We start from the raw sequence: 15,530 nt of genomic DNA on the forward strand, positions 1-15,530 counted from the left end.
AACAAAATTAAAAATAAATAAACAAAATGCGGCTGTCTCCAGACCTCCTGTGTCTTACACAGGTGTGCCATCAACCAAAGCCCTCTGGACAGGCTGCGGAGGCGGAGACCTCGTACTAAATCCTGTACTGGACCTGGCTCTTCGGTGTGACACGTCCCAGGTTATGAAGTCCAGGTGACCCACGGCCATCATCCACCTTTGGCTAGAGGATTGCATCCAGAGGGCTGCACAGCCTAGTGCTAAACAGAGGCTGGGAGCAGGCTCTTGTGCAAAAGGACAGTGTTTCTTCTCTTTTCCCCTCATAAGCCACCAACAGCCGCCACTTCCTGGGGACTGCGGGCTGCACACATCACACACTGGCTCAAGTCACTGCTGATGGGAATTTGCAGGTCCTCATGAGACACGTCATGGAGTCACTGTGGCACTGGACACTGCAGAGTAAGCATGTGCGCGCTCAGAAGGCATCACAGTGCAGGCTGTAGGAGGGGTCTGGAAAAGGCCAAGCATTGCAGAGTGCAGCAGTGTCCTTGGCCGACGGACAAGCACTTCCCCAGTTAGGTCATTTTCATGATGGCATTGTACAACTACGTGAGCACCACAAAGTAGACGGGAAGGCAGGAAGTATGGTCCTGGGTGGCCGGATTGCACGAAAGCCCAGGATAGGGTGTTGTACTGCTCCAGCACAAACCCTAAAATATCAGACGTGCTCTTGGAGCCCAGGGGGTGCGGAGCCCGCTGAGAGGTCCTGGCAGGAAGGAACTACAGAGATGTGGTGATGAGTGAAGCCTTTAGGAAGAGAGGGCACTCACTGGTTCCGGGCCTGGGGGCACGACGACCAAAACCACTCAGGGCGATTCTCAGCTTTGGCAGTTGATACGAAATCCCCAAGGGCCAGTGGTTGCTGCTTGAGCTCCTCCGGGGCCTCCCGAGCCAGAAGCCGCTTGCTCGCCCTAGCTCTGACTGTGCTAGAAGTGAGAGCACACACCAATTCCAGAGGGAGAGCCTGGGGAGGGAACTGGGGAGAAGTTGGGAGAAGAATGGAGATTCCCAGTCATTAAGATGCCGGTGTCATTGTCCATATCATCTGGGAATGGAAGGTCTACAAACATATCATCATTGCTGGGGCTAAACCTATCTTCATTGGGGTAGTTGGCTGGAGCCACTTGGGATGGTTGATGCAGGAAGCATCCTGAGATGTGTTCAACTGAGACGACTGCATGTTCAGTGCGGTGCTTCGGCCAAACACAGAGCCCATTGTGACAGCATCTGGCATCACTACAAAAGACCCCTGGGGCTCCATGGCAACCAGGCAGGCACTAAGGATAGAGAGTCTGCAGCAGCGATCCCACACATGCGGCATGCGGCTCGCATCCTTGAGCTGTTTGCTGATTGTCTGCAGTAAATATTCTGCAAGAAGGACACTCTTCAGCCATCCTTTAAAAAAATTAAAAAAATTAAAAAGTATTTATTATTAATCATTCACTTTACATCCCAGTCATAGCCCCTTCCCTTCCTCCTCTCCTCTGGGTCCCACCCTCCCTCCCTGCTTCCCTTATCCTCCCTCCCCTACTTCTCAGAGAAGGGGAGCACTCCCTACTCACCCACTCTAGCTCCTCAAGTCCCATTAGGACTGAGCACATCCTCTTCCCCTGTGGCCAGGTTCCGCCAGGGGAAAGTGATAGAAAAACAGGCAACGCAGTCATTCCCTATCCCCCCTACTAGTGGACCCACATGAAGACTGAGCTGCCCGTTGGCTACCTCTGTGTTGAGGACCCTAGGTCCAGTCCATGCATGGTCCCTGGTTGGAACTTCAGTCTCCACAGGCTCCCCTGAGCCCTGGTTAGTTCGCTTTGTTGGTCTTCTTGTGGAGCTCCTGTCCCCTCTGAATCTTTCTCTCCTTACCCTATTCTTCCACAAGACTCCCTGCACTTCCTCCAATGTTTGGCTGTTTCCATCAGTCTTCAGCCACCCTTTATGATTTTTGATATAAAGAGTGAGGGAATGAAAGCACAGCTGCTTCAGAGTGGAGCAGAAATGCAGGAACTGGCCCAGAAACCCACAGGGGAGCTGCTTCTTCTGATCCCACAAAAACTTACCTTGGGCCAGAATGGAGAAGGTAGCAAGACTGTTCCACAGCAATATGTTACTTTGATATAAAATACATACTCGGTACCATTCAACATGTCATTGTATTCACAACCTTTGTCCTACTGTTAACACCAACCCTGTGAGACTGTACCCATTTACCAATAGCTAGAGTCCTTAGAAGTTAAATAACTTGTCAAAAGCCGTACAGTTTTGTATACAACTAGCATCCAAACCCATGCCTCACTAAATCCACACCAGCATACCTAATGCACTATGGTGTCTGAGCCCTCATTTTCTAGAGGTATATTTATCAGCTTGCTTTCCATTTTTCTCTAAGATATTTCATCGCACGTGAAATTCATTGTGCATGGTGCTGTCACCCAGGACACTTTCACACAAGTAAACATTGCTGTACTTTGAGCACAAGCCTATCTCTCGTCTAAGTCATTAGATAGTAGCTGAGGATTATTTTGAAAATTTGATCTTCCTGCCTTCTTTCCCAAGTACTGGCATTATAGATAGGCATGCAGCAACATACCTGGTTAGATATAGTGCTGAGGATCAAGGCAGGACATTGCTCATGCTAGTCAAGTGCCCACTCTACTGAGCTACATCCCCACATTCCCAGACCAATTGCATTTTCTTAAATGCAGTCCCATAGCCCTCCAACAAATTTAGTTCTTAAGCACAGACAAAATTGACATAGATTGCCGCATTAGTCATGATTCTTTAAAGAACAGAACTACAGAAATAATATATAAATGGTGTTTTATCACCTCTAAGACACCATTGTTAGGTATATATCCAAATGTGCTAATACATATTTAAACACACACATATATGTACACATACATATACATGTACACACATATATGTAAACATATACACACACATGTGTGTGTGTGTGTGTCCCCAGGATTTATTAAAATGGCTCACAAGATACGGTCTGGGTAATCCAACAATAGCTGTCTGAAAACAAGATGGCAGAGAATCTAGTAGTATTTCAGTCTGTTTCTGATCTTCAGTCTATGGCGAAATCACAAAGATATTGGTTCTAATACCAGTGAAAGAATGCCTTAGCAACAGAATAGATGGATTTGACAGCAAAGGGGTGAAAAAAGTAAAAAAAAAAAGCAAAGCTCTCTTCTTTGTACTTCTATGTGGGCTGCCATCCACATAAAAAGGTGCGACCTTCCTGCTTCAGATAATCTGGTTAACACAATCCTTCACTGGCTAGACCAGCAGTTTGGGCTGCTGATCATTCTAGATGTTGTCAAATTGACAAGAAAGATTAGGCATCACAATTGTGTCCAGTGTATATCGGGGGAAATAGTTCATTAAAATATGTCAATTAACCTGGCGTGGTGGCGCACGCCTTTAATCCCAGCACTCAGGAGACAGAAGCAGGCAAATCACTGTGAGTTCAAGGACAGCCTGGTCTACAAAGTGAGTCCAGGACAGCCAAGGCTACACAGAGAAACCCTGTCTTGAAAAACCGGGAAAAAAAAAGTATGTCAATTAAATGAAACAAAGAGTATACAAGTAAGTGTACAAAAACAAAACAACAACAACAACAACAAAACAGTTGATTAATTGATTTTCACCAAGAGTGACTAGACAATGTTATGGGGAAAATAAGTTTTTCCACAGATGACTCCAGTTCAATTGGATAATCACATGGAAAAATAAAGTTGTGTGTTTACCTCCATATGTAAAACATATGTGTGTGTGTGTGTGTGTATGTGTGTGTGTATATATATACACACATATTACAATGTAGTAATTAAAAGACAACTGTAATTTGATATGCATTGTAATAAGAACACTTAGGATTCTGAGGCAGGAAGATTATGAGTTTAAGGCCAGCATGGGACTAAATAAGGGGACCTAGATTTAAAAGTAAAAGCAATAAAAATATAGACAAAGATTTGAATGGATATTTCTCCCCAAAAAGAGATACACAAATGGGAAGGTCCTCAAGATAATGAATCATTGGAAAACGCAAATCACTATAACCATGAAACCATTTCACACCTAAAATGATAAAAATGGCAATATTAACGATTTTGGGGGTCTTAGGGATTTTGGAATTCTTTGGGTTTTTTTTTTGTAGAATTAAAAAATTTTTTATTAATTTATTCATATTACATCTCAGTTGTTATCCCGTCCCTTGTGTCCTCCTATTCCTCCCTCCCTCCCACTTCCCCCCTTCTCCCCTCCCCTATGTCTGTGATTGAGGGAGACCTCCTCCCCCTATATATGCTCTTAGAATATTGAGTCTCTTCTTGGTAACTTGCTATCCTTCTTCTGAGTGCCGCCAGGCCTCCCCATCCAGGGGACGTGGTCAGAAAAGGGGCACCAGAGTTCGTGTGAGAGTCAGATCTCACTCTCCACTCAACGGTGGAGAATATCCTGTTAATCGGCTAGGTCTTAGTAGGGGTTCGAAGTTTACTGCCTATAATCTCCTTGGCTGGTGCCTTAGTTTGAGGAGGACCCCTGGACCCAGATCTGCCTGTCTTAAAGTTCTTCTTGTAGGTTTCCAGGACCCTCTGGGTCCTTCTATTTCCCCATTCCTCCATGCTACTCTCACCTAAAGTCTCAATAGGATGTCCTCTCCTCTGACCCACTTTCCTGGTAAGTAAAGTTTTTCATGGGACGTATCCCTTGGACTAGTGTTTTGATATAAGTGAGTATATACCGTTTGTCTCTTTTTGCTTCTGGGTGAACTCACTCATTATGATAATTTCTAGTTTAATCCATTTGTCCACAAATTTTGGGAATTCCTTGTTTTTAATAGCTGAGTAGTATTCCATAGTGTAAATGTACCACAGTTTCTTAGTCCATTCTTCTACTGAGGGACACTTAGGCTGTTTCCATGTTCTGGCTATTATGTATAAAGCAGCTATGAACATGGTTGAGCATATGTCCCTGTTATGTGGTAGGGCATTTTCTGGGTATATTCCAAGGACTTTGGAATTCTTGATCATTACTTATGGAGAGATATAAAATGATGATGTTGTTGGTTTTACTTCAGCATGCCACAAGTTAGAGTCATTTTTGAGGAGGGAACCTCAATTTAGAAAATCCCCCAACCATACTGGCCTGTGGGAAAGCCTGTGATGCATTTTCTTGACTGATGGTTGGTGGGGAGGGTCCAGACCACTGTGGGTCCTTGCCAAGAGCCGCCCTGTTCAGGGAGCTCACTAGGCATGTGGGCTGTCTAGGAGGTGATCTGGTGTTTGCAAGGTCTTATACCACGATGTACCCCAAAACTGCTTCCAGCCTCTGACATGCTGTCAGGAGCCATTGATTTGGGAAAGTCCAGGAGGCATGAGAGATCTCTGGAGGTGATCCGATATTTGCAAGGTCTGTATTGTGATGTACCCCAGAACTGCTTCCAACCTCTGACTACCCTGTCAATTGTGCACTACTGCATCTCTCTGAAATCTGGCATTAGAGCCAGGCATGGTGGCACATGCCTTTAATCCCAGCACCCAGGGAGGCAGAGGCAGGTGAATCACTGTGAGTCTAAGGCCAGCTTGGTCTATAAAGTGAGTCCAGGACAGCCAGGACTACATTCATGGCCAGCCCGGTCTACAAAGCGAGTCCAGGATAGCCAAGATTACACAGAGAAACCCTGTCTCGAAAAACCAAAAGTAAATACATCTGGCATTGGTGTGAATTGTTAGCTTCTGGGTACTGACCAGCTCTGATTGAGCAAACTTCCTAGAGGATCTTATTGAAGATGTACTTTTTGTTATCCAGATGAACTAATCCCTGATTATGGAATTCCTGATTTGCCTCAAATAGTTTTAAAAGTTAAAGTTAGTTTATGGCTGCAATAAATACCTTTGTGGACCTCCAGATGCCTCACTTAGGATAGCCTACCAGCAGATTTGTGGCTTCAGATAAGCCTACCATAAATATAGCCAAATTTGTTTAAACTCCATGTGAAGCTATGTGGAATGAAGTTACCTATAGATGTCTGAATTTACTCTGTTTCTTAGAATGAAAGACAGACAAAATTATTGTCCTGAGCTCATAAAGAACTAAGAGATAGCTGGATAATATATAGTCAGGTCCATCCTAACTGATAAGTTGTATACTCTTAACCTTAGACCCTGCCAACCTTCGTCATTTTGAACTCACCATGAACTTACGTAACGGATACATAGATAAGAAATGTTTAGATTTAAAGCATGTAACCTGTTGTATTTTAGAATTCATCTGCTTTTGTGATTAATTGTACTCTTCTAACTATGAGGTAATTCCCTTTTCTCAGAAGTATATATATGGGCTACAATAAACGTGAGCAGGAGAACAAAGGAGAAAAGGAAGGAGAACGAGAGAGAAATGAAGGGGAACAAAGGAGAAAATGAAGGAGAACGAGAGAGAAATGAAGGAGAACAGAGGAGAAAATGAAGGAGAACAGAGGAGAAAAGATTGAGCAGCTTAACTTCAGTTGAAGTTAAGACGCCTGACTTCATCCACCTTTTCTCCTGATCCTCTTCTCTTGAACGTATGTGTGTGAGTGGTTTATTTTCTATCTCTCTCTCTTACTTCTTATTTCTCTATAGATTAGCAAATAAGTTAGCAGACTCAGGGCTATCAGCCTTCTATGGCTAATAAGCCTAAGTTTACACCAACTTATTGGAGAGGCCTATCTACAGATCAAAGAGCCTCCTTTTACGACCCCCGTGCAGTTTCTAGCCAGAAGCCGCTTTTACAGCCTCAGCCATAGGAAAAAAGATGGTCAGTTTAAGTTCTCCTCAGCCGCAGTACAGCCAGTCCCTAGAGAAAAAACCTTGGGCTCTTTTCCCTTTCCTTCCTTTTTCTTCTTTCAATCCTGATCAGTTGCCAGAGCCATAAGCCCTGGTCACCCAAGAGATAAAGTAAACTAGAAGGACATCCGCGATCCAATACCAGAGAATCTACCCTGGACCCTCTCCAGAGCACTACTCGGGCATTAACAGGTCCTTAAAGATTCTAGATACAATATTGACTCATTGGACCTATGGCTTGTAGCTCTTTTCTCCTAGTCTTTGCATTACATTTTCAACTTTATTATTATTTTTATTATTTATTTATTTATTTACACTACATCCCAATTGTAATTCCCTTGATCTTATCTTCCTGTCCCCACCCTCCTTCCCTCTTCTGCCCTGTTCCCCTTCCCTAGACCTCTGACAAGTGGGGTCCTTCTCCCCCATTGGCTGACCACAGCCTATCAGGTGCCATCTGGATAGCCTGCATCTCCTTCCTCTGTGTTCACACAGGACCTCTCTCTGCCCTAAAGAGGCAGTGATCAAATTGAGGGCACCAGAGTTCTTGTCTGAGGCGGTCCCCCACTTCCCCCTTTCCCATATGGAGAATGAGCTGTCCATTGGCTACATCTGATCAGGAGGTCTGGGCTCTCTGCTTGCAATGTCCTTGATTGGACCTGGCACTCACTATGTAGCCCAAGGTATCTTTAAAATCTTCCTTGTCTTAGACCCCTGTCCCCCACCTCCCATGTGCTCGGATAACATGTATGTACCACAATATTCAACTTCTTTTCAACATTTTAACAGGGCCTTTTGAAAAAAATTAATTTTGTTGAAGTCCACTTAATGAATTTTTTTCTCTTGCATGAATATTATGAGTTTCCTGTTGAAGCTGCTACAAATGTCTACAACATGGTGACTTTATTTTTTTGAGACCGGGTTTCATTTTGTAGCCCCTGGCTGGCCTGGAACTCACTATGTAGATAAGGCTGGCTCCAAAATCCCACAGACCCACCTGTTGGATTACAGGCATGCACTACCACACCTGGCTTTGGTAACTTTTAAAACAATTAATCTACCAGTTCTGGAGGCCTGAAGCCTAAGAATGGATATTACTGCAATCAAATAAAGGCGTTTCTTTATTCCTTCTAGGCACTTTAGGGGAGAATTTATTTATTCTCTTGCCTCTCCTGTTTCTAATGGCTGTCCATGTTTTTTAGTTCTTGGCTTTCTTGTAACAGAAGCATTAGTCCACCTTTATCCCTGTAGGCATAAGGTTATTTTGTAGTTTAAATTTCCTGTCTAAATGGTGTGTAAACTCTGCTCTCCACTTGTCCTGTTGTTATGTCAATAAAGCAGTTTACAGCCAATCAATGAACAGGGGAGAGAATAGGGCTGGACTTTCTGCCAGCCAAGGGAGGAGGAGTTAGAAGAAGAAGCAAAACTGGGGCTTCAGTCAGGGGGATTCAGCCACAGGTAGAGGTCCAAGGAAGATCAGGAGGAAGGAGCTGGAGCCGAGGACGGCTACAAAGTGCGGGTATGGCTGGGATGTTTGCTGGGAGTAAGACAAAATAACATAGAGGGTTGAGAACAGACTTAAACTGCTCAGATCGTGTTGTGAAACCTTGTATTATAAAACAGTCTCAATTATTTGTGTGTGATAGCTGGGTTAATAAATAAGCTAAGAGAAACAAACACATTTTATAAAAATAACCTCAACAGTCCCTGTCATCAGATCTCTTCTTTCAAGCTTTATGGTCTATGAACCCACATAATAACACACATGGTGATCCATGTTATCACCACACAGAAGATCCTGGACAATATCTCCATCTCCAAATGGAATCCCCTCTACAATGTTTCTTTAAGGAAAGCACTAGTTCACCATTTCTGAGGATTAGGGTATGGCCATTCTTTTATGAGTCACTCTTCAGCCTACTATAAAGATCTTTTCTTTTGGTGTCATGTCTATGAACTTCACTGAGTTCTAGGTTGCCAAAATTTCCCCTTATATGTGTTTTTTTCCTTAAAAATTTCATCTCTTATGTTCTATATTTAATCATGTTGTTTGTCTTTCATTTTTGTATAAGGTATGATGAATCAATCCAGTTTCAATTATGTACAAACTAAACTACCATCCAGGACAGTGAAACCAATTTAGTTACCCCAAAGAAGGCCACCAAGATAGCTCTACTTTTTTTTTCTTTCTTTCTCTTTTTGTCTTTTGTTTTTGTTGTTGTTGTTTTCGAGACAGAGTTTCTCTGTGTAGCTTTAGCTGTCCTGGACTTGATTTGTAGATCAGGCTCAAGAAGATCTGCCTGACTCTGCCTCCCTGAGTGCTGGAATTACAGTTTTGCACCACCATGCCTGGCTAAGATAGCTCCACTTTCACATGTTTTCACTGATGGTAAGAGCCAATCCAAAACAAAAACAGAACACATGTTAAAAAAGGATGCCATAGAACAGTATCTTGTAAATTAAGCTGTAAACGTCTTAAACAAAGTAAGAATAATTTGAAGTTAGAATCACTTTAAAACACATTACATTCTTGTATAAAGATGTCACAATGAAACTTGTTATATCATACAATTAATATATCCTGATTTTAAAAATGTCATGAAACAGAATGGTGCATCACTAGTAAGATCTTATCCAATTGTTGAAATACGAAAAACAATTTCTATAATGCTATAGTAGCCAACAAAAAAACTGCATAATTTTTTATACTGAGGATTTAACTTAAGGCCTCCCACAAGCTAGACAAGTGCCCTACTATGGAGCTATAGCCCCAGTTTTCTTTTTACTATTGATTTTGAGACAAGATTTCATAAAGTTACCCAGGCTGGCCTGGGACTCACTCTGCAACCCAGGTAGGCCTTAAATTTGTGATTCTCCTGCCTTGACCTCTGCGTGGCTGAGATTACAGATATACACTACACAGGCTTAGCTCTAATATGCATACATTTAAATTGCATGTATGTCATGTTAGTGTGGATACCACAGAAATCAGAAGAGGTCATTGGATCACCTGACACTTGGAGCTTGAGTTACAGGTGGTTGTGAACCACCCAATATAGAAACTGAATCTAGGTCATTTGAAAGAGCAATATATGCTCTTAACCACTGAGCCATATCTTTAGCCCTTAATATTTATTATATGATAAAATAACAATAAAAATAATTAAATGTGGGCTGGAGAAATGGCTTGGAATTTAAGAGTACTTGCTACTATAGAAGACATAGGTTCAGTTCCCAGCATGCATAGGGCAGCTCTCAACTCACACTTGATCTAACAACTCCAATTCCAGGACACCTGATGCCCTCTCTTGGCCGCCTGCAGAATCTGAATGCATGTGGTGCCCTTACAAACAAAACACTCTTACATATAAAAATAAAAGTAAATAAAAAGAAACTATAATAATTAAATTATTATAATTGCTAGAATTAGGACATATTTCCATAACATTCAAGAAGATATCTAGAAAGGTTTACACAGACATAGGGATAATGTATAAAGAAAGAAGAAAAGGAAAAGAAATATTAGGGAGCAGAGGAGATTTAAGTGGAAGATGGGAGGGGATCTGAAGGGGAGCAGGGGCTTGAGGGGGTGAAGAGTTATGGGAGAATTAACCAAAAGCTAAAGATACATGAAAAGTCTTATAGAAACCAAAACTTTTGTAAGCTAATTTAAATATATATAATTAACTTGAAAGGCAACTGGTCTTGGCACACTCAGAAGCAGACTATCAGAAAACAGCCTACTCTGTAAGCATTGGAGATTACAGACAAGGGCCATTAACTGGCCTCTCAGTTGTTCATCCAGGAATTCTCCCCGTGGGAGTACTGAATGGTTTTTAGGGTCAATAGCCACTTGCCTGGAGTATAATCTCTGATGTTGAAATGTCGGGACATGGGCCTTGTAGTTAAGAATTATTCAGGCCTTTTAAAAATGCAAACTTCAGTAAAATTTAAAAAAACTCAAATCAACAAAATCAGAAATGAAAAAGGAGACATAAGGACAGACGGTGAGAAATCCAAGGAATCATTAGGACGTACTTCAAAAGCCTATATGCCACAAAATTTGAAAATCTAAATGAAATGGGCAATTTTCTTTTTTTTTTAATTGGGCAATTTTCTTGATAGCTACCAATTACCAAAATTGAATCAAGATCAGGTAAACAAACTAAATAGTCTTATATCTTGCCCTGGCCCGCCGGGGTTCGACTAATGCTCAGGAGGAGAATTTTGCTGTATAGAGACAGAACACTAGATATGAAGAAGGGGGCAAGTCCGCATTCTGATCAAACCCCGTTTATTGAGAATTTTTACAGAGTTTATATAGGCACAGAGGCATGGGTATTTGCGTAAGCAAGGGTTGCTATGGATACCTAACTCTGGAATGCTCCAGCAGGTATCTACCTTTACAGCTGCTATAATTGCAGGAGAGAAATTCCAGGAAAGCCGTGAAGGATCTGGTTAGTCAGGAAAAAGCTCCCAGAACTGCTGCTCACAGGCAGCTGGCCTTTAATCTGATCTTATCAGTAGTCCCACTGGAAAAGGAGTAGCTTGGGGGTCTGGAATGACCAGCCCCTACAATGAACCACAACAGGTGTCCGCTGACACCTACGACAAGGTCAGCTAGTTTCAGGTGAATGGCAGACTGCTGGAGAAATAGGAACCTAGGCTCTGACAAGATGGCTGAACATTGGCCATGTAGCTCATCCCCAACTATATCTCCTAAGGAAATTGAGGCAGTTACCAAAAGCCCCTCCCCAAAAAAACCCAAAAACAAACAAACAAAAAATGCCCAGAGCCAGATAAATTCAGTGCAGAATTCTACCAGACCTTCAAAGCAGAGCTCATACCAATTCTCTTGAAACTAGTCCACAAAATAGAAACAGAAGGAACATTACCATGCTCATTCTATGTGGCCACAGTCACCTTAATACCTAATCCACACAAAGACCCAACAAAGAAAGAGAATTTCAAATGAATTTCTCGTATGATCATTGACCAAAAATACTCACAAACTGAATCCAAGAACACATAAAAAATATCCACCATGACCAGTTAGGCTTCATCCTACACATGCAGGGGCAGTTCAATATACGGAAACCCATCAATGTAATGCACCATATAAGCAAACTGAAAGAAAAAAAAAACACATGATCATCTCCTTAGATGCCGGAAAATCATTTGATAAACCCCAACACCTATTCGTGTTTAAAATCTTGGAGATATCAGGGATACAAGGCACATACCTAAACATAATAAAGGCTATATACAGCAAGCCTATAGCCAACATAAAACTAAATAGAGAGAAACATAAATCAATTCCATTGAAATCTGGGACAAGACAAGGTTATCCACTCTCTCCATATCTCTTCAATATAGTGCTTGAAATCCTAGCTAGAGCAATAAGATAGATAAAGGAGATCAAGGGGAAACCAATTGGAAAGGAAGAAGTCAAAGTTTCACTATTTACATACAGGTGAAATCCTACCAAGGAACTCCTACAGCTGATAAACACCTTCAGCAAAGTGGTTGGATATAAAATCAACTCAAAAAACATCAGTAGCCCTCCTGCATACAAATGACAAAGGGGCTGAGAAAGAAATTAGGGAAACCACACCATTCACAATATCCACACATAATATAAAGTATCTTGTGTAGCTCTAACCAAGCAAGTGAAATATTTGTATGAAAAAATTTTAAGTCTCTAAAGAAATTAAAGAAGATATCAGAAGATGGAACGATCTCCGATGCCTGTGGATTAGGAGAGTCAGCATAGAAAAATGTCCATCTTACCAAAAACAATCTACAGATTCAATGCAATTCTCATCAAAATTCCTACAAAATTCTTCACAGAACTTGAAGGATCAGTTCTCAATTTCATACAGGAAAAACAAAAACAAAAACAAAAAAAAAAAAAAAAAAAACCCACAAAACCAGAATAGCTAAATCAATCTTGCAAAATATAAGATCTTTTAGAGGAATTTCCATCCCTGATCTCAAGCTGTACTACAGAGCAACAGTAATAAAGACAGCATGGTACTGGTATAGAAACAGACAGGTGGATCGATGGAATTGAATTGAAGATGCAGAAATAAACCCACACACCTATGGACATTTGATTTTTGACAAAGAAGCCAAAACCACACAATGGAAAAAAAATTGCATCTTTAACAAATGGTGCTGGTATAACTGGATGGTTACATGTAAAAAAAATGCAAATAGATCCATATTTATCACCCTGCACAAAACTCAAGTCCAAGTGGATTAAAGACCTCAACTTAAAACCTGACACAATAAATCTGTTAGAAGAAAAAGTGGGGAAGAGCCTTGAGCTCATTGGCACAGGAGACAACTTACTGAACAGAACACCAACAGCTCAGGTCCTAAAATCAACAATTAATAAATGGGACCTCATGAAACTGAAAAGTTTCCGTAAGGCAAAGGACACTGTCAATAGAACAAAGCAATAGCGTACAGACTGGGAAAAATCTTCCCCGATTCTACATCCAACAAAGGGCTAATATCCAAAATATATAAAGAACTCAAGAAATTAAACTCTACCAAACCAAATTATCTAGTTAAAAAATGGGGTACAGAGCTAAACAGAGAATTCTTTTGTTTTAAATATTTATTGATTGATTGATTGATTATGTATACAATGTTGTACCTGCATGTATACCTGCAGGCCAGAAGAGGGCACCAGATCTCATTGTAGATGGTTATGAGCCACCATGTGCTTACTGGGAATTGAGCTCAGGACTTTTGGAAGAGCAACCAGTGCTCTTAACCTCCCAGCCATCTCTCTAGCCCAACAGAGAATTCTTTTTGTTTGTTTTGTTTTTGTTTTTATTTTTCTTTTTAAAAATAATTTATTCAGATTACATCCGATTGTTATGCCCTCTCTTGTATCTTCCCCATTCCCCCTCCTTCCCTCTTTTGCCCTATTCCTCTCCCCTAGAATGGTTGAGAAACACTTAAAATATGTTCAACAGCCTTAGCCATCAGGGAAATGCAAGTCAAAACAACCCTGAGATTCCATCTTACACCTATTAGAATGGCTAAGATCAAAACTCAAGTGACAGTACATGCTGGAGAGGATGTGGAGAAAGAGGAACACTCCTCCATTGCTGATGGGAGAGCAAACTTGTACAACCACTGCTGAAATCAATCTGGTTCTTTCTCAAAAAATTGGGAATAGTGCTACCTCAAGACCCAGCTATACCACTCCTGGGCATATACCCAAAAGATGCTCCACCACACAACAAAGACATTTTCTCAACTATGTTCATAGCAGCCTTATTCATAATAGCCAGAATCTGGAAACAACCTAGATGTCCCTCAACCAAAGAATGGATAAAGAAACTGTAGTACATTTACATAATGGAATACTACTCAGCTATTAAAAACAAAGAAATCTTGAAATTTGCAGGCAAACTAGAAACAATCATTCTGACTTTCAGACAGTGATTCAGGAAGACAGACCTTCCATCCTACACCATGGCCAAGTTCATTTGTAACTTCATAGAGATGACTCTGAATGTTAGCCGCTGCAATGACTTACTGGAAGCCTCGATTGGCCACATTTTGACAGTATGCCAGGGTTGAACTGGTTCCCCCCCCCCCCAAACCCTGCTGAAATCCCTACAGCTATTCAAAGCATGAAAAAAATAATTCAAAGTGCTAAAACTGGTAGCTTCAAACAGCTTACAGTTAAGGAAGCTGTGATGAATGGTTTGGTGGCCACTGAGGTATGGATGTCATTGCATATCGGAGAGATCATAGGCAGATGTGGCATTGTTGGCTTTGATGTTTGAAGACCAATTTTTTGAAAACAAAAACTTTATTGTATAGAAATACACACACACACACACACACACACACACACACACACAATCCCCCCAAAGGTGCTATTCTCTCATTTCCCCATCTTCCTCCTCCTCAATGCCTCTGATATAAAGGACATTATTACACCGTATCAGAACTTCACCCAGATGTCCAGACAATGCCCCATCGATGTATTCTTCTGTATTCATAAGCTGCATGTTCATGTAGCCATCCACAGAGACAAGGTAGCCCTTGTACTCCATTCCACACTTAAGTTTTGCCATCACTGGCTTTCCTATCAGTCCATTGAGAAAGGTTTAGGATTGAGGCGTAAACTCATCGCGAACACCCGCAAGCGTTGCACCCCACTAGCAGCCGACCTCGCCACTGCCGGCCCCTCGTGACTGGAGCAGCTGCTGCTAACCGGAATGGACCAACACTAGGAGAAATGCTGAAGACTAAATTTTAACATCTGATTTTATTTGAGTTCTTATTTGAGTGTTCTTGCACCATGTGTAATGAGACACTGTGAATAGCAGTGTTTTCTCTGTCAAAAAGAAAATATCATCCTGAGTAAGATAACCCAGACCCAGAAAGACATGCATGGTATATACTAACTTATAAGTAGATATTATAGATGTCCTCTGAGAGACTCCACCCTGAGGGGGATTGGGACAGATGCTGAGACTCAAAGCCGGACTCTTGGTTAAGAGCTGTGAGTTATTTGGAAGACATGGGGGATGGAAGGACAGGGTTGGCAGCTTGCAAGCAGAGAACCTAGATCCCCTCCCATTCAGATATAGCCAATGGACAGCTCATTCTCCACACTTGTGGGGAGAG

The 15,530-nt window shown here is 41.6% G+C and overlaps 2 pseudogenes; one reads left to right on the plus strand and one right to left on the minus strand.

Moving 5' to 3' along the window:
- Positions 1-14,363: 14,363 nt before the first annotated feature.
- Positions 14,364-14,680, plus strand: LOC127184838 (ATP synthase subunit g, mitochondrial-like; annotated as a pseudogene).
- A 93-nt stretch (positions 14,681-14,773) lies between these two features.
- On the minus strand, positions 14,774-15,030 carry LOC127185833 (small nuclear ribonucleoprotein F-like; annotated as a pseudogene).
- Positions 15,031-15,530: the final 500 nt, after the last annotated feature.

Source organism: Acomys russatus, chromosome X (genome assembly GCF_903995435.1).
Source record: "Acomys russatus chromosome X, mAcoRus1.1, whole genome shotgun sequence".
Lineage (NCBI taxonomy): Eukaryota > Metazoa > Chordata > Mammalia > Rodentia > Muridae > Acomys > Acomys russatus.